General features: G+C 43.6%; 2 non-coding genes across 2 annotated transcripts; both read left to right on the forward strand.

Moving 5' to 3' along the window:
• The first annotated feature begins 818 nt into the window (after nt 1-818).
• trnar-ucg (transfer RNA arginine (anticodon UCG)) lies at nt 819-891 on the forward strand. The gene has a single exon. It is a non-coding gene; the product is annotated as a tRNA-Arg (tRNA).
• A 3,648-nt stretch (nt 892-4,539) lies between these two features.
• Nucleotides 4,540-4,612, forward strand: trnar-ucg (transfer RNA arginine (anticodon UCG)). Its single transcript has one exon. It is a non-coding gene; the product is annotated as a tRNA-Arg (tRNA).
• Nucleotides 4,613-26,517: the final 21,905 nt, after the last annotated feature.

Genomic DNA, 26,517 nt, shown 5'->3' on the forward strand with positions numbered 1-26,517 from the left:
GCTGAGAAGAGCCAGGAGGAGTCATGAGAAGTTGTTGGCAGATAGGATCAAAGTTAACCCTAAGGCTTTCCATAGGTATGTCAGGAATAAAAGAATGACGAGAGTTAAATTTGTGACAATCAAGGATAATAGTGGGAAGTTGTGTGTGGAGTCAGAGGAGATAGGGGAAGCACTAAATAAATATTTTTCGACAGTGTTCGCTATAGAAAATGAAAATGTTGGCGAGGAAGATACAGAGCTACTTGCGTCTAGACGAGAAGAGATTGAGGTTCACAAGAAAGAGATATTAGAAATACTGCAGAGTGTGAAAATAGATAAGTCAGCTGGGCCGGATGGGAGCGATCTGATTTTGTTTAGCAAATGCACTGCAGGAAGGTACAAATCAAGCTGATGCTTACAACGGCTCGTTTTGAGCCGCTAATTTCAGTGAAGTGGCAGCGCCAGTAAAAGGTGTCACGCATCTCGTCTAATTCCACATCCTGAGCTCGAAATGACCCGAGGTTTCTCGCCGAGTTTCTGCAGGGTCTTGTTTGGACGACACCATGACACTTTTTCACTGGAGTGGATCATGAAATCGCATCGTGACTGTGAATAAAACGATGGAAACTTCCAGCAGAGAAGGAGGCGACCCTGAAGCAGGCAGCTGAGGACAAATGTCTCTCCTTTGCCAGTGAAAGGCACTGCTTCACAAATTGGAAACTTCGAAGTGAAGCAATGTTGGTGATTATCTTCGGTGCTTGTTCACCTTTTTAATTCTGATTCCGTGAAAGTCCATGGCATTACATATCGACATTCTGCCAAGTGCAGGTTTGTCTCTTGGGCCAGTGGCGTAATGGATAACGCGTCTGACTTCGAATCAGAAGATTGTAGTTTCGAGTCCTACCTGGCTCGAGGGGGGGTGTTTCGCTTTAACCGTGATATACGTTGACTCTCCCCTGTAAAGTTCTCTCGGGACATCTCCTCTGTGCTTCCGCATGTAAAGCTTGCATTTGTCCTATTGTCCATTTCAAATTCCAGCTCTCCACAACGGACACCTCCGTCAGTTTGGCGGTATTTTCTGGTGTGTCTCCCTCTGTGGGTGAAAATGAGCATGAGTTCCTCAAAAGAGTTCCAATTCGTTGTACTTCTGTCCCATTATTGTGCCATGTAAGAACATAGGATAACCTCATTGACATTTGACCTGGAAACATTAGAACACACGAGACTTTGGGACAAAGTTCGAAACTGCGACTGGAATACATGGCTCTCTGATTATCCGCAATGCACACGGGCGGAATGGCCTTTTCCCACTTTGTAAATCTTCGAAGACAATTTGAAAAAAATCTGCAACGAAAATGTTCAGACAGGGTGTTTTATTTACACCAAATACGATAGTATCTATCGCCTTGTCTTGTTATTTACTTGTGAGGATTCGGTACTCTCAGCACCGTGGCCCGGATCGTATTCCCGCTCATGGAATGGTTGTATTGTTCAGCAAACTTATCGGTGTACCAGTACTTCTGCCGATTTTCCGATGTTGGCAGGTCATTGGTTTTGTCCAAAACATTATGAAGGTTAACATAAAACAAATAGCTGCAGGTGCTGGAAATCTGAGCCAAAAACGAAAATTGTTTGTGCAGCGGAGCATAACTGGCAACAGAAACGTCGACTCTCCTGCTCCTCGGATGCAGCCTGACCTGCTGTGCTTTTCCAGCATCACTCTGATCTAAAGTCAGGTTTCCAGCATCTGCAGTCCTCACTTTTGCCTAGTTTCTTCAGTGTCTCTGGTTCCCAATTCAAGAAGTCCATCTCTAGCGGTTTCATGTTTGTACCTCCGTGCTGAGGAGTTGAAGAGTGAAGAAAAGTAACTCACCTCCTCCATCTCTGGGGTAATTAGGGACTGAAAATGAATCGTGTCACATTGAAATATATCTACATGCGAATTAATCTCTGTCTTTTATTGGGAACCATCTCTTTCATTGTAACCATCAGGAAAGATCATTTCGTTCGCCAGAAAAAGAAATGAATATGTCACTAACCTTTGTTTGCTTCAGGTCCGAGAATACTCAGATCAATAGCTCCCTTGCTTACTTCTGCTGGTCATGTTCGCAAAGAGATATGGCAAATTGCCAAGTGTGATTTTCCTTTCAATAAATAATTTTGACTCAGTTTGCCTGCAAATATCTTTTCCTACCTTTGTGCTTTTCTTCTTTTACATTGGTGTCTCGCAGCTTACAAATGACAGCAAAGGTATGAAAGGAGATGGGAGCATTTTGCTCATCAAGTCAACGGTAGCTTTCAATGAGATCACGGCTGATTAGGTCAATGCTCAACGCACCTGAGCCGTCTGTAGTCATGGCCGAGTGGTTCAGGCGATGGATTAGAAATCCATTGGGGTTTCCCCACGTAGGTTGGAATCCTGCTGACTACGTTATGAATGCTTTCCTGCTGGTACAATTTTCGCTCAAAGTTCAGAAAAACTATTTTGTGAACCAGGCCGGTAATTTGATTAGACTTGGGAAACTCGAGTTCTACATCAGAAATGTTCCATATTTAAAACATTATCTCTGTTTCTCTTTCCAGATACACTGCTCGACACATCGGGTTTTGCAGCTGTTATTGAACATCCTGAGCAGAAGTGCTGCTTTTCATTAGATTCCTTTCATCCCTGTGCACTGTTCTCTGACTCGGGTCATTGGCAACACTTCCTCCTGCTCGTCAAAGTGCTCATTCCCCACCGCTCCCTCTCCCATCATTAGAAACAACCGCAGGAAATCGCCACTTAACCATCATTGTTCCAAAGTGAAACTCATCAGCCTCGGGAATCTCTCCACCAAACGGGACTTCTCATCCCTGGACATGGTGCAAGCCAGAGGATTGTGAAGAGATACTGTGAAAATATTGTCCGTTGGCAGTTGAAAAAATGTTTAGGAAGCAAACCATATAATTTAGGCTCCAGCTTTGTAAATCTTGAGAAACTCTTTGGGAAATGGAATCAGAGGAGAATGAAGAAGTGTGAACTGTCGGACCGAGTAGAGGACGGGACATTGACTCTGATGTTCTCGGGACAGGAACTGATCTGAGACATTGAAATCATTCTCGCTCACGTACATGAGGAATGCAAACTTCATCTGGACTCTGGGACAATGAAAAACTCTGGAACACTCAAGACAATATCCAAATATTTACTGGGATCACTACAGTACGAGTACTATAGATGAGTCATTTTTTGCCCAGTGTGTGCAGGAGGGCTTCCTGACACAGTACGTACACATGCCTTCAAGGGACGAAGCCACTTTCGATTTAGTACTGGGTAACGAGCCTGGCCAGATTTTAGATTCGGAAGTAGGTGAGCACTTTGGAGACAGCGATCCCAATTCTCTCAGGTTTACTTTCGTGATTGAAAGGGATAGGTGTACTCCACGGAGCAAGAGTTTCAGCTGGTGGAAGGGAAATTACGATGCAATGAGGTAAGATTTAGGAAGCGTAGAATGGGGTAGGAAACTGCAGGGGGTGAGCACATTAAAATGTGGAGCTTATTCAAGGAAAAGCTCCTGTGTGTCCTAGATAAGTATGTACCTGTCAGGCAGGGAGGAAGATATAGAATGCGTGAGCCATGGTTTACTAAGGAAGTGGAATCCCTGGTCAAGAAGAACAAGAAGTCTTATGTTAGGACAAAATGTGAAAACTCAGTTAGAGCGCTCGAGGGTTCCGACGATATCAGGAGAGACCTAAAAAGAGAGCTGAGAAGAGCCAGGAGGAGTCATGAGAAGTTGTTGGCAGATAGGATCAGTGTTAACCCTAAGGCTTTCCATAGGTATGTCAGGAATAAAAGAATGACGAGAGTTAAATTTGTGACAATCAAGGATAATAGTGGGAAGTTGTGTGTGGAGTCAGAGGAGATAGGGGAAGCACTAAATAAATATTTTTCGACAGTGTTCGCTATAGAAAATGAAAATGTTGGCGAGGAAGATACAGAGCTACTTGCGTCTAGACGAGAAGAGACTGAGGTTCACAAGAAAGAGATATTAGAAATACTGCAGAGTGTGAAAATAGATAAGTCAGCTGGGCCGGATGGGAGCGATCTGATTTTGTTGAGTAAATGCACTGCAGGAAGGTACAAATCAAGCTGATGCTTACAACGGCTCGTTTTGAGCCGCTAATTTCAGTGAAGTGGCAGCGCCAATAAAAGGTGTCACGCATCTCGTCTAATTCCACATCCTGAGCTCGAAATGACCCGAGGTTTCTCGCCGAGTTTCTGCAGGGTCTTGTTTGGACGACACCATGACACTTTTTCACTGGAGTGGATCATGAAATCGCGTCGTGACTGTGAATAAAACGATGGAAACTTCCAGCAGAGAAGGAGGCGACTCTGAAGCAGGCAGCTGAGGACAAATGTCTCTCCTTTGCCAGTGAAAGGCACTGCTTCACAAATTGGAAACTTCGAAGTGAAGCAATGTTGGTGATTGTCTTCGGTGCTTGTTCACCTTTTTAATTCTGATTCCGTGAAAGTCCATGGCATTACATATCGACATTCTGCCAAGTGCAGGTTTGTCTCTTGGGCCAGTGGCGTAATGGATAACGCGTCTGACTTCGGATCAGAAGATTGTAGGTTCGAGTCCTACCTGGCTCGAGGGGGGATGTTTCGCTTTAACCGTGATATACGTTGACTCTCCCCTGTAAAGTTCTCTCGGGACATCTCCTCTGTGCTTCCGCATGTAAATCTTGCATTTGTCCTATTGTCGATTTCAAATTCCAGCTCTCCACAACGGACACCTCCGTCAGTTTGGCGGTATCTTCTGGTGTGTCTCCCTCTGTGGGTGAAAATGAGCATGAGTTCCTCAAAAGAGTTACAATTCGTTATACTTCTGTCCCATTATTGTGCAATGTAAGAACATAGGATAACCTCATTGACATTTGACCTGGAAACATTAGAACACACGAGGCTTTGGGCCAAAGTTCGAAACTGCGACTGGAATACATGGCTCTCTGATTAGCCGCAATGCACACGGGCGGAATGGCCTTTTCCCACTTTGTAAATTTTCGAAGACAATTTGAAAAAAATCTGCAACGAAAATGTTCAGACAGGGTGTTTTATTTACACCAAATACGATAGTATCTATCGCCTTGTCTTGTTATTTACTTGTGAGGATTCGGTACTCTCAGCACCGTGGCCCGGATCATATTCCCGCTCATGGAATGGTTGTATTGTTCAGCAAACTTATCGGTGTACCAGTACTTCTGCCGATTTTCCGATGTTGCCAGGTCATTGGTTTTGTCCAAAACATTATGAAGGTTAACATAAAACAAATAGCTGCAGGTGCTGGAAATCTGAGCCAAAAACGAAAATTGTTTGTGCAGCGGAGCATGACTGGCAACAGAAACGTCGACTCTCCTGCTCCTCGGATGCAGCCTGACCTGCTGTGCTTTTCCAGCATCACTCTGATCTAAAGTCAGGTTTCCAGCATCTGCAGTCCTCACTTTTGCCTAGTTTCTTCAGTGTCTCTGGTTCCCAATTCAAGAAGTCCATCTCTAGCGGTTTCATGTTTGTACCTCCGTGCTGAGGAGTTGAAGAGTGAAGAAAAGTAACTCACCTCCTCCATCTCTGGGGTAATTAGGGACTGAAAATGAATCGTGTCACATTGAAATATATCTACATGCGAATTAATCTCTGTCTTTTATTGGGAACCATCTCTTTCATTGTAACCATCAGGAAAGATCATTTCGTTCGCCAGAAAAAGAAATGAATATGTCACTCACCTTTGTTTGCTTCAGGTCCGAGAATACTCAGATCAATAGCTCCCTTGCTTACTTCTGCTGGTCATGTTCGCAAAGAGATATGGCAAATTGCCAAGTGTGATTTTCCTTTCAATAAATAATTTTGACTCAGTTTGCCTGCAAATATCTTTTCCTACCTTTGTGCTTTTCTCGCACCTTACAAATGACAGCAAAGGTATGAAAGGAGAGGAAGATACTGAGATACTTGCGTCCAGAGTACTAGAGATTGAGGTTCACAAGGATTAGGTGATAGAAATACTGCAGAATGTGATAACAGACAAGTCCCCTGGGGATGGGATCTGTCCTCGTATCCTCTGGGAAGCAAGGGAAGAGATTGATGAGCATTTGGCATCGATCGTCAAATCATCGTTATCTACAGGAATAGTGCCTGTGCAATGGAGCATAGCATACGTTGTTCCCGTGTTCAAAACGTGTCGTAGAGACAACCCTGCTAATTACAGACCAGTGAGTCTCACTGCAGTTGTTAGTAACGTGTTGGAAAAGGTTATTATAGATAGGATTTATGACCATCTAGAAAAGAAAAATCTGATCAGGGACAGTCAGCACGGTTTTGTGATGGGTAGGCCTTGCCTAACGAATCTTATTGACTTTTTTGACAAAGTGACCAAACAGGGAGATGACAGTAAACCGGTTGATGTGGTGGATATGGGTTTCAGCAAGTTGTTCGATAAGGTTCCCCACAATAGACTATTATATAAAATGCGATGGAATGGAATTGTGGGAGAGATGGCAGCTTTGATCATTAATTGGCTTGCCAATAGAAAACATTGTTATAGTTGATGGAACATGTTCTTCTTGGTGTCCAGGTACTGGCGACGTACCACAAGGGTCGGTGTTAGGTCCACTGCTGTTACATGAGGTCTAACCTTGCCAATCAGTCTCCCATGGGGAACATTGTTGAACGCCTTACTGAAGTCCATATAGATCACATTTACTGCTTCGTCCTCATCAATCTTCTTTGTTACTTCAAAAAATTCATTCAAGTTTGTGAGACATGACTTCCCACGCACAAAGCCATGTTAACTGTCCCGAATCAATCCTTGTCTTTCCAAATACATGTACATTCTGTTCCTCAGGATTCCGTCCAACAATTAGAGCATTCTTGGCAGATGCAGTTTCATGTCGGGAATGCGAGTTCATATACTTTGTTGGGAAGAATCAAAAGACACGCTACTATTAAAATCGATAGAAACGCAAAAGATGTGCAGTGCAGAGGAGTCTCAGTGTTCTTATACATGAAACGAACAAAGGTTAATCACATATTTATTTCTTGCTGCCAAAAGAAAGCCTTTTCTGATGCTCACAATTAAAGAGATGGTTTTCAAGAAAATAGGGAAATTAAGTCACCAGTAGAGTAATCAATTACCAAGATATCCCTCGTGATGTTTTATGGGACATGTGGGATTTTTTTGATTATTGTTCTCCAAACGTTTTTACAATGGAACCGAGAGTTTTAGATGGGAAGTTAAGATCACACATGACTATTGCCATTTTCGTCACTCACACACAATATTTTTTCCTTGTACGATTTATTTCGCTTTGTGGTTACTGCGAGTGGGCTTGTAAACTACACATGCTTGTGAGTTCATTCCTCACTGTTCCTCAACTCCAGCCAAACAGACTTTACGTCCTTATTTACTGAATCGAGGTAATCTCTAACCATTGCATAAATGTCATTAAAACTTCGATATTTCACAGGCCTCTGTATATCATCTTACAATATTAATTGATCCTTTACTGTATTGCAGTTGCGCAAAAGAAGAGAAAAATTGAAGAGAGAATGGTGGACCTCCGCTTCACACACCCGTTATTGAAGCGAAAATGCAGATTACTGCCCATAATGCGATCGTGGAATCATGTGCCAAACCCTCAGGAATCACAGAATAAGTGTAGTGCCACAGGGCATGTCAGGGACAGCACCAGAAAGACAACAGAAATGCTGCTCTGAGCTCCTATTTTGGATATATTTCTCAATGAGCAATAGAGTGGTACATGTGTTCCATCAGGAGTTACCTCACACAAGGAAGGAACCAGTGCTTCAGACGGTCATATCATCCGAGTTCCAAGCCTTGGAATCAGAGACATTCAATATTCTGTGCATAACTGCAAGGAACAGCTGTCCGAGGTGTTTACAGTCCAGGAGAAATTATGAATGCAGCTCTCTAGATGTCAGCCTCTTTCTCCTATGTCGTGTTTCGTGCAGTCCCTGCGGGGAATGTCGTCAACCACGTTTGACCTGCACATGATGCGGATTGGGCCTTGTTTTCTCGTGAGTTGTTGTCTGAGTGAGGCTCTCGGTTTCTGTGCTGTCATAAGTCCGAGTGTTCGGAGGAGTCTGGATATCGTTTTCCAGAATTTGTTTTTAATACAGGGAAGCATGATTTAAAAATTACCTCAAAGCATATCCTCGTTGCGAACTTTGTGTGCCATGCATTTGCGAATGAAAGTGTGTGGATATTGGTTCTTGGCAAAGAATTTGTGTGGGCGTCAGTCCAGCAGTCCCTAGTAGCAATACGTACAAACGGCAAGGGCCACACATTCGACTAGAATAGTACAACAATAATCGGACAGGGCAAGCAGAAGACAGCCAGACAATTCCTGGAAGCAGGGCACTCATCCACGGATTCCATCCGTTGGACCCAATCTGCAACCCCAACAAACGGAAGCAGCAGGAATGAAACCAAATGAATTCGTACCAAAACATGAGAGCAGCGCTTCACATGAACCTCTGTAGCGCTGAGAATGTCACCCAGACAGGCGAGGAAAAGTCTGCAAACCATCTTCCTCGCGTCACCGAACTTTTCAACAAGAACTCCAGAAGCATCCGAACTTCACATCTTTCTGCTCCAAAACACTCCGCTTTTCCACAACAGAGAATTGCACACTCAACTACCGCGTGTAAGATGAGAATATCGGCCCCTACACTACCAAGGGCGGCAGTAAGAGCGAGGGGAAACGGCTGCCACTGTCATTCCACAGCTACAAACGCTCTCTTTGAAAGGTACATTTTCGTATGAATGTCGGGACAGCAGTAGAATATGGGAACTAAACAGCCCGCGCTGTGTATTCATATTCTGGACAATGTGAGTTGTTCACAGTTTTCCCTGAAAGTGAGTGGACGTCGTTATTTCACCGCTGTTGTGAAGCCAGATCCTGCACTGAATCTGCTCCCTCGTTTTTTGTTGTTGTGGCTAAAAGTTGGGCAATCGCAACGTAAAACTTTGTTATATTTCTCTCATTTCCTTCATTACTGTCCTGGTGAGGGAGGCTGTAGATTGGCTTGCTCGATCAGATGGAGGCACCAGCGCATTGTTGACCTAATTTAATCGAGAATATAATTGGTAATATTCACTTTGCATGGTACAGTTTTCTGTTATGTTTTATGTTACTTGAGCACTTTCTGTTACTTGGCAATGCACTAAATCTCCAGAATGTCGGCAAGCTCCGTTTGGAACTGTTTCGGTGCTATTTGTGTGAGCAGTTCTGGACATACACGTCTCGCACTGCCTCACAGACAGAAGTAATGAGTTTGTGTGTCTGATAATGACTCTGCCTTTTGAGTTTTGCACCTGGTCCACGTTAAGAGCTGTCAGTTTTTGGATTCACTGGAGAGTTGAGGGGACAACACGATTTGTGAGGTTTTTTTTAGTCAACGAGATTATTTGATGGAGAACTTGGGAATGTATCAAGGAGAATGGTCATTGTCTGTAAATGTCTGGAAAACATTCCTCTCTGTGTCATTTCAAAACATTACGCCTCAAGAAAAAATAAAATTCAAACACGCTGACTTAGTAACAAACAGCATGCGTTTTTGCAAGTGGTCTATTGAAACTGTTGTCAGGTACTGGAGTGTCACAGAATTGCCTTCTTCTCCAACTTGCACCTGCTGAACAGATGACCGTAACTAATCTGAACATATTTGCCAATATTTGTCCCTTAGCTCTCCGAACACTTCCTGTCTGTATACCCATTTAGATGCCACTAAATGTGGCAATTTATTCCACACGCACAAAAATGTCTCCCTTTCAAATTGTACTGCTCTCACATAAAACCTATGCTATCTCGCTTTAAACTCACGTGACCTCTGAAAAATTGTAGATTGACTATGTTCTCTGCTCGTCTACCTCATTATTTTGTAAACTTTTCCAAGGACATCCCTCAGGCCTGAAGCTCCGGGGAAAACTATCGAAGAATATTCAGCTTCTCACTAATGTCCACACCGTACAAACCTTTCAAATTGTTGTAAATATTTTTTTTAAATTATGCGAAGGTATTCATAGAAAGTGCCAGGGGAAATTGCCTGAAGTGAAGCGATGCTGAAACATTAGTCTTGGCAGGTTTGGCACTTAGTTATCGTCAGGGAGCGTCGCCGAGTGGTTTAATGTAGGTAAAAACAATGAATACAGATGCTGGAGACCAGATTCAGGATCAGTGGTGCTGAAGAGCGCAGCAGTTCAGGCAGCATCAGAGGAGGAGTAAAATCGACGTTTCGGGCGAAACCCTGTATTCCTGATGAAGGGCTTTTGCCTGAAACGTCGATTTTACTGCTCCTCGGATGCTGCGTGAACTGCTGTGCTCTTCCAGAGAGGTTTAATGTGCTAGGTTAGGGTCCAGTCTCTATTGCGTCGTGGGTTTGAAACCCAACTTTGCAATAGAACAACTGCAGGCAGCTTTTTATGACAGAACTACACAGGTCCTGATATTGCTTTATGGGTGTGTTTGTTACTCCTCGGGTCTCTCACCCTCTCTGCGATAAACACGGGAACATGAGCAACTGAATCTTAAAATAATGAGAACTACTGCTGTCCACATCCTCTCGAGAACTGTGCGTTTGGATGTGTACACGCACAATTTTGCAGCAGGTTGCAGTGTCTCAAATGGTCAGAGCATTTGGCTGAAATGTTGGTTGTCCTAGCCCAAAAAGAGCACAGAGCCTCAAATATTTCACATCAAGTATTGAGACCGACCATATACTGACAATACAACCACGAGAATCCACCCATGATTGACCCTGAGTCCATAGTGAGTAAGATGGTCACGTGCAGCAGAATGTGACCCCACTCTCTACAAGCCCCTGCTGCCACCAGAAAGGGGCCACTGCAGTTTCAATCAGCGGCTTCCTGCCCAGCCATGGGACACAGCTCATGGAAACTCCTTCCTCAGGAATGGCTGTTGCCGTGTGAAAGGGTAAATAATTCTAATTCAAATTGCAAATGGCTTCAGAAGATTGTTCCTGTTTTTAAAACATTTTATAATCAGAATTCCTGTCTCGAATATTAGAAGTGGTAAACTTTGTAGGCAGGTAGAACAAAGCAAGTGTTGATTGTGAGGACTCTGTCTCTTCAGCAGATGGGATTCCCTACACTCTAATCAGAAATTATTTGGTTTCCTGAGGTATTTACCCGATTGATTTGCAGTCTGCCAGAGTGTCTAGGAATCAGTTCGGCGACCTAAGGATCAGGGTCAAAATATGAACATATTAACAGAGAATCGTAAATCCCGGGGCAAGGCCTAAATGGATTGTAATGGTCTGAAGAATAAATCTGAGAATTGAAAGACTTGAATAATGCTATTTTCAATGGGGAGGAATGAACGAGATTTTTGAAAATTGCCGTGTCAGCTGAATTAAACTCAGTATGAAATCATAAATTAACCAACACCAATCCTGTCCTGGTTCGCTCAGTCGGTAGAGTTTGAGACCTTTGATCTCAATGATGTGGGGTCGAGACCCACGCAGGGCGCTGTTGTTTGCTAATAGGTTTGCCGCTCTCCATTAATGTCGCAGGAGCGAATTCGCTCGCTGGGGCAGGTTTTGTTGACACATTTTTTCCTCCGTTTTTGATCATCTCTTAGTTTCTGAGAGAAAACTGTCTCCAATGTACTGCAGGTGCAAGAGACAAAGTTATCAGTTCGGCCGAATATGCTATAAACGATGTCCCTTCCAAAACGTGAGGTACCATTCCAAACATGCCCCAACCAAAATGTCCAGAGACGTCGAATGCGAATGGCCACATGACAGTGACAGCTGCATGTCAAATGGTGCTGTATTGAATTAACTGAATGAGAATGCTCTGATGGAAACCGAATGGAACTCTCCCTGAAATTTTCCCAATTCACTCGGTAAATGATGCTGTTTGTACCCATATGGGTTTACGGAATGAACAGCTTATTGTCAGTAACAGAGGTGGGGGTGATGCAGGATAGTGAGATTTCTGTGTGGGTCAGAAGTGATTTGTTCGAACAGGGAATTCAAACGTCCACAGAGCAGACATAGCTGATTGGTCCAGGATCACACTTCTCCCTTCTGTTTCAGTACCAACAAAAGAAATTGCGGGAAAATCTCAACAGGACTGGTAGAATCTTGGAATGGAAAACCGAGTTAAGTCTTCAAGACCAGTGACACTTATTTCTCCATGTCCATCTCCGTCTACCTTTTTATTGAATATCTCCTGACTCTCAACTTTACACTCAGTTTCTCTTTTATTACTCCGTCTCCAAACATTCTCCCAGTCTCAAAATTTAATCGCAGATCTGTTTCATCTCTCACCTCGCCGAGTTATGAGAGGAGGATCTCGAAATGCACGATTAACTCTGTTTCTATTTCCTTAGATACTGGATGGCCAGAGACCAGAAGGCATCAGAGTACAGTTAGAGCTTTCAGCCCATCTGGTCTGCCCGCCATTCGGTCATGACTCATATCGTTCCCAAACCAATTCTCAGCCTTCTATCTGTGACACTTAGCTCCCCTGAATTTAGGATCCTGTCTTTTTCCCAGAGTGCGAATGAAACCATCCCAACCGTCTCCACATCTGCTGGCGGCTGTTACATCGTATCTGTGTGTGATCGAGCTCGGTTTCAGGCCCACACAGCAAACACGTCTGTTCTGAACAATGCACTTCCCGCTACATGACAGATCGATCGGGTCTCTGACCACATGGTTTTTCTGCGAGTCAGTAGTTAGCTCCTTCATCACCCACGGAAAGTACCGTTGCTTCAAAATGTGGGGACAAAGAACGATAGGCACAAGAGTTTGTACAGGTTAGGTCGAAAGGGTTATTGTGAACTTCAGTGGAGTCCCTGCTTCAGAGTCTGGGTTTGAATCGCCTAGGCCTGGATAAAATTCCAATTCAGGAAATGAAGATTTATTTCTCTTCTTGTGGCTAATCTGAAAGAAAACCATTTTCTGCTTCCACAGAGAGCACAGACCCGGTTCTGCCAGAAGGAATCCAGTGATTGATTGCTGGAATCTTAGAGTCATAGAGATGTACTGCAGGGAAACAGACCCTTCGTTCAAACCTCTCCGTGCTGACCGGAAATCCCAACCCAATTTGGTCCCTCTTGCCAGCACACGGCCCATATCCCTCAAGACCCTTCCTACCCATATACCATTTCAAATGCCTCTTGAATGTTGCAATTGTACGAGCCACCACCACATCCTCTGGCAGCCATGGCAGCACATACACGAATAAATTGTCACTGCAAATCCCCTCTAAGGATCTCGCCTTTCTGAGCTGAAACTATCACGCTGTTCATTCAATGTCGCTGGGTTTAATTCTTGGAACTTCCTCCCTTTCGACATCATGGCTGTATCACTGTGTTGAGCACTTCGAGGACGAAGTAAAGTAACTTACCATCTCAATCGTTTGAGTAATTATGGTTGGGCAGTGAAGCCTATCCCAAAGAGTGACGTGTATTCTCCTGAATTTCGTTTGAAAAAGCTGCAGTTTCCAAGTGGACACCCGAAACTGGTCCGGAACAAGTGTAAAGTTTCGAAGGGAAAGTAGGATAAACTGAAAGTCAATGATGACTGGGATGAATGAGGCAGAAAGTGAGTGAGGGGCTGTTGGTACAAGGATCAATGTCAGTGCTAATGGTTTAGCCCTTACTGCCCACTGTTAACATCGACTCACACACCATTCCTGGTAGATTCACCACCATTACCCTGATCTCTTGGTATGAGTTTCCCTCTGTGCATATTCAGGCGGTAAATCGGCCCCGAGAGGATGAACGCATACTGTTTATCCCGTCAGGTTAAAGAGGTGAAGGCATCAGTTTGAAATCAAAGCAAGAAGAGATTGCCTCTTCCTGTACATTTTCAGTGGACAGTCACCAGCTGTGAACTTCTTTTCTGCACGAGCGGATGTTGATATAAATTCTCATCGAGCAGCTTTATTACAGAAAGGTGGTCCGATTAACTGTGATCAAATACTTCATTAAATGCTCTTATTGATTTGAAGAACAGTGTCTGTGGTTTCGTCAGTTAAAGCATATGGTAATAACCAGGCGTTAATGGTGTCAAATGCTGTCAAATGTTCTGTACATTGAAAGTTCATTGTTTAAACTTCTTGTAAAAGCCGTATTGTTTATCCAACATCGCGAAAGTGACGGATCAGCATGCTTCTTGTGTTTGAGCTCAGACCGTTGTTATTTCGTGCTACCAAGCCCTACCGCCTGATGTGGACCCATTAATCGATGTTCTATCCTGCTAATTCAACGCAGAGTTCTTTTTACTCTGTTCGACAAGGATTTGTCTATCTCTTCTACTATTATTCTCCGTCCGTCTTTTCAAGTTTGTTGGGAATAATGAAGAGATGCAGGAGACACTGCAGACTTGCAGGACAATGTTGTAGTAATAACGCATCCAATGAGATAATGGCTCTCATTGTCTGCTGTCACCATTCATTGATTTTAGGCAAACGGCAAAGGCACCATAGAAATCCTTTTATTGGAGAGAAACTGCTTTTTTTCTGGTCTATTATGAATGCTATTTAGAATTGTAAATGCTCATAACGTTTTGTGTGAACAAATGTCACCTGATCTCAGACCTAAGTAACACAGACATTACTTGGAGACTGTGAGCCCAGTTCTACACACTCTGGCCGGGAGGGATGAGAAAGCCACGGACCAGGCTCCGATTTTAACACTTTTCCAAGAGTAGAAATGAAAAATGAGGGATATTGACAGACAGAGAGTGGGGGAATGTAGAAGAGAGTGAGATGGCACAGAGAGACAAAGGGAGGCAAACAGAAATTCTCCATTCACCATGGCTGCTCATCGACATAAAGGCGAAGAAAAAGGTAATGAAGGCCAGCCTTTCACCAACTCAGAGCAACAGCAACAACATTACAGCTTATAAAGGAATTTTGCATTTTTACAGATGTCGTCTGTCAGCTAATGAGAGATTCTGGTAGACATGCTGTTTCGTGAAGTGAAATTGACAATTACCCAGGCAATAAAACAATAAAAAGCATAAGTAGCCTGAATCTGTGATATGAAACATTAAATCTCTTTGTCTCCACAGATGCTGTCATGCCTGCAGAGTTTCTCTGTCAATTCCTGTTGTTGATTCAGATTTCCAGGATTTGCACTTCTTTGTTTTATGCTAGTCTGAATCCTGTTTGTGACAATACTCGATTAATTGCCAGTTCCATACAACATTCCCTGCTTTGGGAAGGTTGTCAACAACATAAACGGTCAGAGGAAATCCCCCATTGCTACAGCAGTGAGAGCACTGAGTCCTTAACAGTAGACTTCCACGGAAAGTGAAATATGGCGCTATAAGTTTTCTCAATGAATCCACTTTTACTTTTTTCATTTGGGATCATTTTAGCTGCACATCAGTTTCTTTCTTTCTTCCATTTCTGTCAGCTTGGAAAAGGCCTTTCCGCCCATCTGCAGTGAGGGTTATTGGATATTCATCTTTTCGAGTCCAGGAGCTACTATTTCTTGGAGGACCTTCTGCACTGCATCTCGGGTGGGGTGGGTGCGAGGCTGTACCACTATATTCACCTGTCTATAGATATCGGAGAAGGGTCTATCTATTCCACACCACCAGGCTTCCTCATCGCTCTTCTGAATCTTGGTTATTATTACCCTTGCCATGGCACCTCCTTCTTTGATAACAGGAAACCGATATCCCGTGTCAGGTGTACCTGTAGCCGTGGTGGATACTACTAAGTGCCAGTAACTGGGTACACAAGGATCTCTGCGTAAATATTTATTGAATTATTTATAGTCATCCTGGTTACCAAACGGGCATGTAAAGGTCAACTTAGCATCCTTGGTTAAGATTACCGTCTGCGGTTGTATCTCAGACACCCCTGCCTTCACGAGTCGTCCTGCCATGCAGCCCCATATTTTTATGAGTCTTCTAATCACTACTTACACTTATTTGGATCCGGTGTTGTCCAATGTCTCCTCAATGTCAGCTACACGTTTGCAATGGCTGGCGTGTATCAACGTGGCTCTTTCGGCGATCTTAACAGCTGTCTGTGTTGTAGGGAGCCCTTGGAACGGTCCCAGCCAGCTGTTGGCCTTCAGGCTTTTGCTCCTGAAGTCTTTCACCACTATCCAGTCTTCAGTTTCTAGATTGTGCATCTTCCCTTCTGCTGGTTGGGGTAGTGCTGCCCTTCTTTTGATTCTGTATTTGAGACAGAAGTGTGGAGAGTTTTATACCGTAACATAACATCTCGTCCTCACAGTGGTCTATTATCTGTCTTACAATCGGTCTTGGGCCAATTCCTGTATTGGGCCACCTTCCAAACAAAATCTCAAACGTTCTAAGATTTACTCTTCCTCTCCTTCATATACATTAGCACAATTGGAAATGTCTTTGTCCATGGCACTTCTAATTCCTCACAACATTTTGCCAATTTATTTTTAAGGGTAGTTTTCTCTCTTTCAACTGCCCCACCGCTCGCTGGGTGATAGGCACAATGTTGCCTCACCTTTATTCCCAAGTAATTACTGATCTGCTGTACGGCAATATTTATAAATGGCTTTCCATTGTCCCTGCTTAGCCTTTCAGGGATGACCCATCTCGGAATTATTTCAATTAGCAAAGCCTTGGCTACCGCACTGGCATCCTGTTTAGACGTTGGAGCACTTCCACCACCTTGGGAAAACATCAACTATTACCAGACAATGCCTTTTCCCTTCGCTGGGTGTTAGTTCAATAAAATCCATCTGTAAATGTTCAAAGGGTCTTTGGGATTGGGGGTGTTCTGCCTGATTCTTTTGTATTCCCCTCCCCACATTATTAGTGGCATAGATAACACATTATTCACATTTTTTATGAGTAATGAGTAAATCCCTTTCTGTACCAGCGTGTTGAAATATTGTCGTACATCCCCACTTTTGACACATTGTCCTTACCGTGTGTTACTTTGGCATAGAAAGGGAATAAAGATCGTGGTAGACAGGGTTTACCATTGGGGCCACACTGCACCCATTCCCTCATTCTGCACCCTGCCCTTGTCCATTCACGCTTCTCCTTCGTTGTGGCCTGTGACTGTAAGTCCCATAAGTCTGCTTTGGATTACAAATATTTGACATACACATGTCAAACTGATCATTTGGCGGCTGATTGACTGCCGTCCTTGCCGCTGAGTCTACATTTTCATTGCCTTGAGAAATTGAATCATAATTTTTCCTGTGGGCTTTACATGGACACACAGTGATTGATTTAGGCAATCGGACTGCTTTCAGGAGGTCAGAGATCAGGCCATGTTATGTGATTGGCTTTCCAGTGGAGGTCAGAAAGCCCTTGTATTTCCACAAGGATCCAAAATTATGTACAACCCCGAATGCATATCTGCTGTCGATGTAAAAATTCTGCCTTCGGTCAATTTACATGCCTCATTGAAGGCAATCAGCTCTGCTGCTTGCGCTGACGGATGAGAAGGAAATGATCCCGCTTTGACTACCTCGTGGGTAGTTGCTACATCATATCAGACACTGACCTATCTCTTTGCTTCTGAATGCTGACCTATCCACAATAAAACGCCGTATGCAGATTCTAAATTGGTGAATCCTACACGTCTGGTCTCGGGCTTCAAACCTAAGAACTTCAACTGTTGTTCCACAAGTTGTAGGTTTGCGAGACAAGATGGCAGAGCATCGCAAGCCTACCTTTCTCACATTGTTTCTCTGTTGATGCTGCGATTAAGCATTCGCTTACATACTGCAGAAGCACTGACCCCCCCCCACCCGGTTAAAACAAGAGTCTCCAGACTCCTGTGTCGAGCCTCGTTAATTATGGTGGGGACTCACAGTATTCTTGAAAATGTCACGTGAAAGTATACTATTGGCCTTTGAATGGAAATGTGAACCAGAATTGAATGTTGGTGTGTAACGGTACACAAAACAAGGCATTTGCTAAATCCACAATTCAGAGCCAGTTACATCCGGTGGAATTTGAGCCAATATAATATAGGAGTTGGGGACATTTGGGGTGTGCGGAATAACAGCGTTATTGATAACCTGCAGGTCATGAACAAACCTCCATTCCCCCGATTCACCTGGAATGTTTGCCTTTTTGAACGAAAAAAATGGGTGTGCTCACCAGTGATTATTCACGGGGGATTATCACTCCAGCCTATAAGAGAGATTCAAAGACTGGGGTAATTCCTTGCACAGCCTCGGGTTTTATCGGTTCTTTTGCTTTGCAAGGACGATACTCAGACTTCGGGGTTATTCTTAAGGGTTCGTATGAACCCCACATCGTGTTAGCCTTTTCCCCTGAAATCAGTTGGGACCCTTCTTAATCTTGGGTCCGAGACATCTACCATAGGTAAACGCCAGACGACACCACTGGTGGGTATTACCTGGACTGCCCTGTCTGCCTGAGTTAGCCGATTTAATATCTTCCTATACGTCCTTATAACTGCATTGAAGCAGATAACCACACCGACCCTGAAGATACAATCTTTCGTTTTTTTGTGGCTGTCGTACCCATGGTCCCAAATTCTGACACCTGTCGCTGGATGCCTTCGCCAATGATCCGTGAGGAAAAGAGCCTTCCACATCAAAAATAAACAGGGTCTACTTAGCGTCACAGATACTTAAAAAAGTTTAAAGTGACAGCACATCTGTGACCATTCCAATAAAATTCACACAATAACAACTGATCAGGTTTAACCAATCTCCTGAACCAATCCTTCTCTTATGATTAGTCAGGACCATCGCGGTGTATGTGTGCTGTGCAGTGCAGCATATCTCCAGCAAGAAAATCGGTGTTAATGGGATTAACATGGCTACTTGCTTCCTGGGTGAGTGAATCGCTGAAGGAACCTATCGCTCTCTGACATGCATCACGGGTCATGATTCGTATTTTCCAGCCAGCACTGTTAAATCTTCTTTTTGTATTACCTGCAAGCCCGTCGGGATACTGTGCAAATCCGACCCCAGTCTCACTATGAGATCCCGAGACATCAGATATACAGAACAAGATTCTGATAACAGAAATGAGAATTGGAATTTCTCCGCATTACTGGTTTCGCACAATAGGGGTGCGGTAAATCTCTCGCCTGTCACGAATCCTGACGCACCCATTAAGTTGAGGAAGCTTCCGTTCATCTTTATTTGCGTCGACTCTCTGAACTGCCTTGATTTATGAACTGAATATGTTGCCCTTGTATCTTCCAAAAAAGTAAGAGGTGCACCTTCCACATATAACATAGATGTAAGCATTGACTTATATGCATCATCGTTGTACTGAAAATGTAGTTCACGCTTCGGTAACTCAGTGCTCAGTAGAGAGGTGGGACATGTTTCAGTGCCCATAACGTTAGTAGTAGAGATGAGCATAAGCGAGTATTCGTTGCCAAGCATAAAGCAAAGAGGTTTACCTATAACTTTGGGGCTGCCCACCTCCACCTCAGCCTTCCTCCATTAGTCACCCTGCTGCCCAGCCTCCAGAGCCAATTGAGGCTGTCTGGGCGTGCACTGCCTCACTCAGTGGTCCATTGCTCTGCAAACAAAGCACCCGCCAGATTTACCTCTGCCAGCCCTTCTTTTCACGCAGCACCTCCTTCCAAAGGCTGGGAGACCATTTGCATCATAGTCAGCTGAGCCTTATGTGTTTGCTGTTCCATCTTTAATTTCCGTTTTTCCTTCTCTTGGGCAAGAAAGTTTTCAGCATGAAGCGCGTGGAGTTCCATCAAATTCAGGTTTCCTGTGTCCCAGGTAATACATTGGCAAGACGCCTCATGTAATGGGCGCCTGATAGCTTTCACATATTCCCTTTAAGGTACAATTCGCTTCTTCTTAGCAACACTTCAAGGTCAGTGGCCTGAAACATTCGAGTTCCTTTCCAGATATGGAGTTGTTTTTTTTCTTCTAATTCCTTGGCTGTTGATATGGTAGTTTGCTGGCCTTGTACGTCTGCTATTAGTTCGGTTTAAATCTACATAGTTTTTCTTTCTGTCTCCAACACTTGCCCTCTGCAAAGTCGGGCCCTTCCTTTTTTGTTTCCCTGTGCTTTTATTGGTTTCAAAAGAAATGTTAATTTTCCATTGCAATGGACATCACATTATTTTAACGATCTCGAGGTCGGTGCAACATCGAGAGCCGAAGTGCCTGTACTGCACTGTAACGTTCTATGTTGTAAGATACATTTCCTGCTGGTTTCCGATGTCTCTCCTTACTGTGGAAACTTCTGGACACATCTTCCAGTGATTTGTCTGCACTTCATTCAATCCAGAAAACTGTAGTTCCTGCTGAGAATGTGATCTCTCTACAATGGAGAGAGGAAAACAGAGTCGGTGACAAAGATGAGATCACTTACGTTCTGTCCAGAATCAGCAAAAATTACCCCGGTCTTCCAGTGTCCTGTCACTTTAACATTGCATTGTGTACCCAAGCCATCATACCAGTCTCTGGTCTCCTGCAGTTCTCCTTCAAGGCACAGCGCAAGCTGGAAGATCGGCAACTCATTTTCTACTGAAAGAACATGCAGATTTCAGGACCCAACATCGAGTTCAATCATTTTGGATCCTGTCCGCCCTCTTCCACATTTTTCACCCACCTACACATCCCATCAGTTCCGAACACGAATCATTGGACTCGAAGCGTTAACTGTCCTTTCTCATCATAGATGGACAAGAGCTGCTGATTTTGTTCAGACATTTTGGCATTTCTTCAAAGAACATTTCTTCTTCCGTTGTAATCGCAAGACTGCAGGAACAGTCTGATTGCAGGAGGAGAAGTTTACAGGAGATGAAAATAATGCCAAGGGCTGGGCCATTCCCATTGTGAAGGTAGATGAGCTAAGCTGGGGCTGTGTAACTAAGCACAGAGAAGGCTGAGTGAGAAACTGATTAACATGCACATATTATGAAGAGGATAGATATGTATGACAGGAATAAGGCTGTCTGGGAAGGAATAATAACCAGTGACATCGATGAAAAGCAGGAGAAAAGCGGTTTAGAGGAGATTTAGGAAGAACGCTTTCACCATAGAGGGTTGTTAATCTGGAATTTCTTAACTGAACGTGTGGTAATGCTAAGTGTTATGAGGACATTTCAGCAGTATATAGCCGTACACTTGAAGATCCAGTGCACACGTGGATAAGGACCAGATTCTGGAAAGTGTGACGAGGTCAGACAGACGTGAGATGGGTGTCCCGAACGAAATCGCTCTAAGGTAAACTTTTGTGCTGAAACCTGGGTGAGGCCGCGACTCTGTGGTGCAATGGAAAGCGCGTTGAATTTCTACGCCTTTCTTAAGACTGCCATTCAAAAGTTGTGAATTCAAATCTCAGCAGAGTCGAGTTTTAGTTTATGTTTTGAAAGGTGTTCAGACCAGACTCGGCTGCTCATCTGCAAAACCTAAAACATTCATGCAGAAACCCAACTGTCTCGAAATGCAACATTTTCCTCTCAGCGATGAATAACTTCGATGTCTATTTATGGTAGAGATCGATAAATATGTGTTAGCCACTTGGCAACACGATGATATGGATACGCTGGAAAAAGACATATAAGTGCTGTGTGAGCTATGATGGTACAGAATGGCGTGGCGGGGCAGGAGCGGTGTTAAGAATGGCCTACTTCTGCTCCTTTCTGTTTGCGTCTTTTCTGGCCCAGGTTTTTAAACAAACACAAATAGAACAATGTGAATCTACACCAATTAATATTTTCTGTCTCACCTCCACTTCGCTACCCTCCCAGCTGGAATAGATAGCTCCTGTTTCAGCTTTAGGTCAGAGAGTGGAGGATTCTCACAAGTTCTCTGTCAGGCTGAACATCCTTTCACATAGGTTTCCAAGCGGACAGATGGAGCAAGCGATTACATGAATGCTGGGGATTCAGGGACAGATTTCCCTTTTGCTGGGCTAGACTTCTGGCCAAGGTAATGAACATGAATTTCTGACATTTTGAAACTTACTCGGGATTCTTGCGACTTTACTAATTAAACTAAAATTCAATTTGCCCTTGCACAACATGATTCAATTTTCACTATTTATAAAAAAAACCATGCCACGTGCCCTTGGATGTAGTAATGCAGAAGATTGTTGACGTTGTGTACAGTGTGGGTCATTGTGCCGTATGAACATTCCAAAGGATGCTGGTGAAGTACCAGTGAATCGAATTCCCTGACGAATTGATACCGATAGAAGGAAAATCCCAGTACAGTGGCGACATAACATTGCCTGTGATCAACGCAGGAAGCCACGGGAAACGAACACAGAATTCAATTATGTCTATTTTCACCACATTTTACTATGTCATTTTCCTGAACCTGATGCTCCATAATCGATGATCCATCATCAGTATAACCTCCTCTGCGCTGTGTCTCATTTCAGATCTTCAACAAAAAAGGAGTAATTGGTTTGAGTGGCCCAGTGGTAAGATTAGTAGCCATTGGACATCAGTACACGGCAGTACACGGCAGCTCCAGTGGTGCAATTCGTCAGTTTGATGCAATTGCACGACAGAATGGAAGTGCGTAAGGTGCCAAAGTTGCACATTCGGTTCTCGCCAGGTGTTGGTTTTACTGATAGTGACCAGATATGATTGCAACTTCAAGCTAAAGAACAGTTCAAATACCGAATATTACACCGCAATAAAGTTCATTTTGGCCCTAACGTTGCACCGACCCGTGATACCACACTGACTAGTATTTTAACATCATAATCCGCAAGTTTATACAATGACCATTTCATTGCCCTGAAAGTTGTTGAGTCTACGAGTGTTGAAGGCAAGGCGTTCAGCACCCTTACTACTCACTGATAAAGGAACCTACCTCGGATCTATCACCCTCAAGTTACATCGATGTGCCCTTGTGCCACAATTACCATTTGAAGAAAAATGCCTTCACTGTCCACCTTATGGCAACCTCTGATCATCTTCTATGTCTCTCTAAATTCACCCCTCAAACTTCTTGTCACTATCAAAAAACGCCTCAACTCCCTCAACCTTTCCTCTTAAGACCATCTTTCCATAGAAGGCAACATCCTAGAAAATGTCCTCTGCACCCTTTCCAATGCTTTCATATCCATCGTATAATGTGGCGACCAGAAATGCACGCAGCTCTACGAGTGCGGCCACACCAGTTAATTTCTGGAGCTGCAAAGTGATAATTTCGCTCTGACACTGATTCACTCTCCCAAGAAAAACTAACACACCGTGCTCATGGCAAAAAAACGTGTCAACGTGGGTGGTAACTTTCCGAGTTTTATATACATGGGCACCAAGATCGCTCTGCACATCTACACTTCCAAGAATATTACAATTAGCCAAGAACTCTTTATTCTTGTTGCTCCTTCCAAAGTAAATTATCTCACACTTTTCCACATTAAAATCCATTTGCCGCTTCTGTGGTCAGCTCTGCAGATTATCCATGCCCCTCTGTAACCATCAGCAGATATTGGCACTATTGACAACATCGTCGATCTCAATGTCATCTGCAAACTTACGAATCCATCATTCCATGCCCAAATCCAGGTCATTTATAAAAATGACAAACAACAGCGGACACAAAAAGGAACCTCATAGTACACCATCAGTTACTGAACTCCAGGATTATCATTTCCCATGAACTGCCACACTCTGTCTTCTTTCAGCGAGCCAATTTCTGATCCAAACCGCTAAACCATCCTCAATCCCATGACTCTGTATTTCATGCAACAGCCGACAGTGCCTTACTGAAAACCATATCCACCACATCAACCACATTACTGTCATCCACCTGTTGGCTCACCTTCTCAAAGACCTCAATAAGGTTTGTGAGGCACAACCTGCTATTCATAAAATCGTACTCACTATCCCGAATCAACTTCTTCCTTTTTCGATGATCATAAATCCTATCTCTCAAAATCTGTTCCAAAAGGTTAGCTGCAAGAAAGCTAAGGATCACTGTTCTATAATTACCAGCATTGTCTCTACTCCCCTTCGTGAAGAAGGGGACAATATTTGCTAAACTCGGGTCTTCTAGCACTAATGACATAAACACTGACGAAATAAAGCTTATAGTCAAAAGTTCTGCAATCTCCTCCCACGATTCGCAGAGAATCCTCGGATAGATCCCATCAAGTCCAGGGGACAAATCTATTTTTAGACTTTCATGAATTGCTAACAACTCCTCTTTATGAATGTCAATTTCGTTTATTCTAATAGGTTGCATCTCAATACTCTTTTCGACAACATTGTCTTTTTCATTTTTGATATGATAAAAAAAATACATTCAGCGTCTCTGCTATCCTTGGACTCCGCTGACAACTTCGTACCTCTGTTCTTGACAGGCCATAATCATATGCTAGACATTCTTTTATTCTTGAACTATCAATTGAAAGCTTCACGATTGTTCCTGCCAGACAAAGACTTCTCATGCCTCCTCTTCGCTCGAAGTAGCTCTCTCTTTAGACCCTTCCTGGTTAGCTTTTAATTCCCAAGCGTCCTACCTCAGTCTTCATAGCTCATGTTTACATACGCCTCCTTCTCCTTCTTCTCAAGAGATTCAACTTTTTCAGTAAACCCAGCTCCTTGTGTCGACCTCATCTTCCCTGCATGACGCATACATACTTACCAAGGACATGCAGTAGCTTTTCCCTGAACAAGCTCCATATTTCAGGTGTGCACAACCCTCTAAGTTACTTTCCACATGCGGTGCATCTTAACTCTTGCCTAATCGCATCATAATGGCCTTTCTCCCCGCGATACCTCATGCACTGCAATAAATACCTATTCCTATCCATCACTAAATAAACATAACCGAATTGTGGTCAGTATCAACAAAGTGCTCACTTACCTCCAAAGAGAACAGCTGGCTGAGTTCATTACCCATAAGCAAATCCAATGTGGCTTTGCGTCTTGTTGGCCTGTCTACATGCTGCGTCAGGAAACCCTCCTGCAGACATTGGACAAAAACTGACCGATCCGAGGTGCTGAACCGATAACATTTCCAATCAATATTTGGAAAGTTAAAGCTCCCCATAACAACTACCCTGTCACTTTTGTTCCTATCCAGAATCATCTTTGCAATCTTTTCCTCCATATATCTAGAACATTTTTGTGGTGACCTCTCCATTCCTGATTCTAATCTCAGTCCATTCTACCTCAGCAGATTCAGTCGCGTCCTCACCAATACCCTTTTTGCTACCAAAATACTGTCCTTGACGAATAATGCCACATCTCCGCCTCTGAAACGACCCTCCTGTTCTGACTGAAAAATCGAAACTGAAGTACAAGAAACAACCATTCTCTTCAGTCCTCCGTTCATGTCTCTGAAATGGCCACAACATCGAAGTCCCAGGTAACAACACATGGCACCCACCCTATCCCAGATGCTTCCGGCGTTGAAGCAAACACACTTCAAGCCACCTTCATCCTTGCCAGTACACTCTTTTAAACCGGAAACGCTATTTATGACAAAACCACTCACAACTACCTGAAAACTGGAGCTACAATTCAGCTTCCCAATCCGCGGCTGAATTCGTTCAAACCCTCATGAAGATCTTTGGCAAATTATCCCCTCAGGGTATTGGTACTCTTCTAGTTCAGGTGAAGTCCATCCTGTTTGTAAAGGTTCATCGACACCAGTATGAGCCTCAACCATCCAGGTATCGGAATCTCTCCCTCCTGCACCATTCTTGCAACAACATTTTCAAATGCTCTCTCCCTACACTTCACCTCACTACGACGTAGAATGGGCAACAAATCATAGAGAACTCTGTTTGTTCTAGATTTAACATGTCGCCCTCGATCCCTCAAATTCTGCCATACATCCACATCACTTTTATTACCGATGTTGTTGGTGCATACGTGGACAATGACTTGGGGTTGCCCACCCTCTCCCTTAAGGATCCTGAAAACACGATGGGAGACATCATAAACCCTGGTAGCTGAGAGACAACACAGCAATCATGAGTCTGCCCTATATCCACAGAATCTCAATCTGTTCCCATCGATATGGAGTCCCCAATAACAAATGCTCTCCTCCTCTCTCCCCCACCCTTCTGAGAAAAAGGGGCAAACACTGTGCCAAAGACCTATACCCAATGGCTTTCCCCTCGTAAGTTATCCCGCCCCAAAATAACAAATATGGCATGCATGTTACTGAGGGGCACGGCCACAGCAGATGCCTGCACTGTCTGCCTGTTAGCGTTTCGGCTCCCGACTGTATCCCATCTATCTATTTCTTGTACCTGAAGTGTTACTGCCTCACTATAACTTCGCTCAATTCCACTCAGACTCCAAATGATCTGACATCATGCTACAGTTCCCGAAAGCAGTTGCCGAGGAGCTGGAGTTGTGTGCACTTCCCGCAGATGTGGATATCTGGGACATTATTGAAGACCCTTACCTCTCACATTCTACAGAAAGAAATTTTAAATGTCCGGCAATCCATTCCTAATATTGTCCACATACACACAATCATATATATATATATATATATATATATATGTATATATATATATATATATATATATATATATATGCGAACATATATACATGTATA

The sequence above is a fragment of the Chiloscyllium plagiosum genome, unplaced genomic scaffold, assembly GCF_037043375.1.
Source record: "Chiloscyllium plagiosum isolate Xiang-an unplaced genomic scaffold, Cpla_swu_hap1 HiC_scaffold_48, whole genome shotgun sequence".
Taxonomy (NCBI): domain Eukaryota; kingdom Metazoa; phylum Chordata; class Chondrichthyes; order Orectolobiformes; family Hemiscylliidae; genus Chiloscyllium; species Chiloscyllium plagiosum.